Source organism: Dermacentor silvarum, chromosome 3 (genome assembly GCF_013339745.2).
Source record: "Dermacentor silvarum isolate Dsil-2018 chromosome 3, BIME_Dsil_1.4, whole genome shotgun sequence".
Lineage (NCBI taxonomy): Eukaryota > Metazoa > Arthropoda > Arachnida > Ixodida > Ixodidae > Dermacentor > Dermacentor silvarum.
Genome location: NC_051156.1, coordinates 66,846,543 through 66,851,070, shown reverse-complemented (window position 1 = coordinate 66,851,070; position 4,528 = coordinate 66,846,543).

The following is a 4,528-nucleotide window of genomic DNA, read 5'->3' as shown; positions in this document are numbered from 1 at the left end:
CAACCGTGATTCACTTAAGGCTCTTAAGTAAACTGACTAACATTCTTTTGTCAAGCCCCCCCCCCCCCCCCTTCGCTAACAATGGTTCTGAAAGGGACATCTACCTTATGCGTTTTTGTAGAAAAGAAAACCTTCAGACTGTTCCCCTTACTATTTCTAATAGCACTAGCAAGAGCATTCAATTCCAAGTCCTTAATAAATTTGATGAACTTCGTCTTAACCCTCATTGCACTTTTCTAAACAGCCACAAAGTTGTTGTGCACGGCCGCTTGGGCTTTTTCATTGAACATGCCTTTCGGCATAACAACAAATCCACCTTCCTTGTCAGCTTCTAGGAGAACCAAACTGTTCTGCCAAACTGAGAGTAACTATGTTAGACCAGCTAGCCCAACAGGCGGTCCTTCCGGAACATATCACGATTTCTGCGATCATAGTTTTGTTCTTGCCTGGATCGTCTGTCTTTCTATGCGTAAAGTTACTACTTTGTGTGACTGCGCAACATGTCTATTTGTCTTGTTTGACGCATTACAGTGGCGTTTGCTTAAATACGTAGATTTATTGTAAACTTATACATATATTTAAATATCTTGTTGCGAAGCTTTGTGTATGCAAACAGTGCATTGTGTTTCCAATGACACCTTTGTACCCTTTATAAGCTTGTATCTTCGCATTTGTATATTCCATTCTATTTTCTTATTTCTAATATACATCTTGCAGAACTCCTCCTTCTTATATGTACTCACTGTTGGAACTATATTATCGGTGTAATTACAATACACGACCGGTAACAAATGCTCATGCGCAATCTATTTCAACCAAGGACAGCGTCATCGAGGTTTTTCCCTGGCCGTTGCATATCTACAGTCACGAGCAAAAGTTTGTGGACCAAAGGTATGGTATGATGGTATGATAAAACTTTATTACGGTCCCTCGGAACGCGCGTCAGCACGTAGCGGGCCGCTCCCATGTCGGTACAGAAAGGCCGAGCCTCTCTGCTGCCACTATTTTATTTTTTTCCCTTCGCAGCCTGGGCATTCCGGCTGAAATCAAGAGCGCAAGCCCAGGTGCGCATGTTGGATAAATACAACGTATTAAGCCAATTCGGGGCCGCGCAGCTGCGCTTTAATATATTTAAATTTTTAGCTGATGCCATGGTCTCCAAACTTCTGCTCGCAACTGTACAAAAAAGTAAACAAGGTTCTTTAATGACAAAGATTTATCAAAATATTTGTGCTCAACTTGTTCTTTTCATGGCCTTTACGTTTTTCACACCAGCTGTATGCACTGCTTTGCTGGTTTGGAACTGATATAGTTCTAAAGTTCGTGTGATATTTTCATTACTTATTAAATAGACAAAAAAAAACGCGATAGAATTGATATAAGTTATTTCTGCCACAATTTTTGGGACATACGAATATATTCTTTTATGAAAAAATACATATTTTACTCAACAGTGGGTAGCATTCGGTAGTTTGTTTGCAGCCTCTAATATACAATTATATTGGCAATGACAATGCAGTTATTATTGGTGTATTTGATCCCTCGACAAATTCTATAAGGAGGAGGCAGCGCTGCACCGTGAGACCCCCCTTCTCCGAACAAAATTGTGGCTATGCCACTGTGCAGTGAAGCAGGTCTTCGAACACTGACCAGTTACAGATGATTTTCTGCATTTACACCCGTCGCTTACCAACAGCTTAGAAAAGCTGTTCGGCTGAAATGTACCAAATTTTCTTTACAAAGCCACTAATTTACTTTGTTCACAGGAACCTCCCTGAGAAAACTGACGTCAATCCGACCATTTGTTGACGTGATTTTACTCTTTGCGGCGCCGGCCATTTTCGTTACGGCGCGGTTTCACCAATGTCACCGCCAATGGCACCGAAAATGTAGCCATGCACCTAAGGCTTTCGCCTTCGAAAAACGGAAATTCCGTGGCAGTGAACATAACTCAGCCAGGCACCTGCACGCAAATGCGCAAACGAACTCGTAAACTGAGGCCAACCGAGATTAAGGGCGTCAATCATGCGACTGCATATCCTGAAACATGCGCCCATCGCCATCATTTAGCAAACTTACATTATTATTTTAGAATCAGCTTTCGAGAAATGAAGCGAAAAAATGGCATTTTTGCTTTTTCGATTCGATCGGACAAAATGTTGGACGAGGAAAAGATGGACGGAAAAGGGGGGGGGGGGGGGCGGAGGCCGCTCTTTCAAGATTCTGCATCCGCTTTCTCGAAGCAGGGCTGAGCCTCTGAACGCCTATCAATAGCAGCAAAAGTATTGATTCACAGTAGACTAGCTGGCCGCTCGTCTTATACGCGCGGCGGTTATCAGATCACCCATTCCTGATTCGCGCTCGTCCATGCTCGACGGTGTCAGCTGTCCTTTTTTTCTTTTTTTTATTGTTAAAACGTGTGTTCTGTTATCGTCCAATACACTTCGTGCGTCATCGCGCGAATTTCGAATCTTAAAGGTCCGTACGCCACGTGGTGTAAAAGCTGTGAACTAAAGGCGATGTCCGGAATTGCTGGGGTTGGTGTACTTCGTGGCTGAGAAGCGTTATTAACTTGCAATGGCTGTCATTTATTTGGCTTTTTGCGGTTAGATCCGCATATGGTGTGTTTCTGTTTTGCAGGTTTCTTTCCGAATACCTCACTTAATTCCACCTCTGTTTCTGTTTGAGTCTGTGCTTGCGCAGGAGGGCGTGTGGATGTCTGTGTGAATGCTTCGGTAGGGGATTTTTTGTTGTCTGTAACGGTTGTGTCTGTTTGCACTGCCGTTTATTTCGTATTTGGAGTAGTGTGTGCCCCGTTGCTCGTTTCACAATCAGCTGTCTGTTCCTGAGGTTACTCTTGCAGTTGTGTTGTTCGGGGTGGCACTGTCGGCAGAGTTGATGGATATGGTTTCTGGGGCAGATTTAACAACTGTGTTTTCTTTATTTACCCTTAATAAAGGATTTGATGTCTTGGGAAACTAGCTGTATTCTTCTGCGGTTATGGTGGAAGCCATCCCAAGCTAGGTGTTCGTGCGGTGCTTCGTGTATTTCTGCGTGGTGCATTGTGTCAACGGTCTTGTGGAAATGTTCTAAGTCAAAGATTAACGACTTGAGTTTGTTGATCTCCTCATTGTGTTTCATGGGTGTGTTAGTTTGGCGGATTAGTGGTCGGTCACTGTCATTGAAAAGTCGTGCACTGAAATTGAAAATAAAAGTGTACAATCATTGCATTCTACCGATGCTAACATATGGGGCAGAAACTTGTAGGTTAACAAAGAAGATCGAGAACACGTTCAGGACCGCACAAAGAGCGATGGAACGAAAAATCTTAGGAGTAACGTTAAGAGACAGGAAGAGAGCGGTGTGGATCAGAGAACAAACGGGGATAGCCGATATTCCAGTTGACGTTAAGGGGAAGAAATGGACCTGGGCAGGCCATGTAATGCGTAGGGTGGATAACCGATGGACCATTAGCGTTACAGAATGGATACCAAGAGAAGAGAAGCGCAGTCGAGGATGGCAGAAAACAAGCTGAGGTTAGCCAGCTGAAGAAAACCAGCTGAAAATGATGAAGTTAGGAAATTTGCAGGCGCAAGTTGGAATCAGCTAGCGCAAGACAGGGGTAATTGGAGATCGCAGGGAGAGGCCTTCGTCCTGCAGTGTACTTAAATATAGGCTTGATGATGATGATCATGTGGGTTAGATATATTCGGATTGCAGTGTATAAGATATGTATATGTAATATGTGTGTCAGATAAGCTAAGCTAGAAATTCCTTACCTTATGAAGCAAGATATGTATGTATAATATTGCCACGCGTCTTCAAAAGGGGGCTGACGATGTTTATTGAGAGCGGCTGGGCTCTGGCGAAAACGGTGGCGAGAGCTAACTATCGAGCGGGGCGGTTAGCACGCGCACTTCTTTCTTCTTGCGTCTCTCCGCTTGCCCTATTCCCACTACTACAGGTGACATTTCCCCCCTTCCTCGGAAAGAGCATCGCCTCGATGCTCAAGAAGTGGTGTGGGAAAGGGAAAAAACAACAACAAAAAACAACACACGCTCAATGAAGATGCTCGCGCACAGAACACAGCGAGAGCTGCAGCAGCGTAGCTAGAAACAATTCTCTACCTCTCTAGAAACGGAGAGGTAAGTGCATTAGGTGCCAATGGGAGCGTAAAAATCACGAACGCGCAACGTAGGGCTTCATGCGCACGACGTGAACTACGTCAGAACTAGGTGGTTGTCGACGCCGTGTTTGCGCCGCACTGTCTGGAACGACTTCATAGTTCACGTCACTAATGCGGCGCAGCACTTTGTAGGGGCCAAAATACAGGCTGAGCAACTTTTCACAAAGGCCACGGCGGCGAAGAGGGGTCCACACCAACACTTAGTCTCCGAGACTGTAGCGCACTTGCCGGTGACGGATGTTATAGCGCCATGCATCTGCGTGTTGCTGCTCACCGATGCGCAGCCGCGCGAGCTGGCAAGCCTCCTCAGCGCGCTGAGCAAATTCTTCGGCGTCAGTAGTT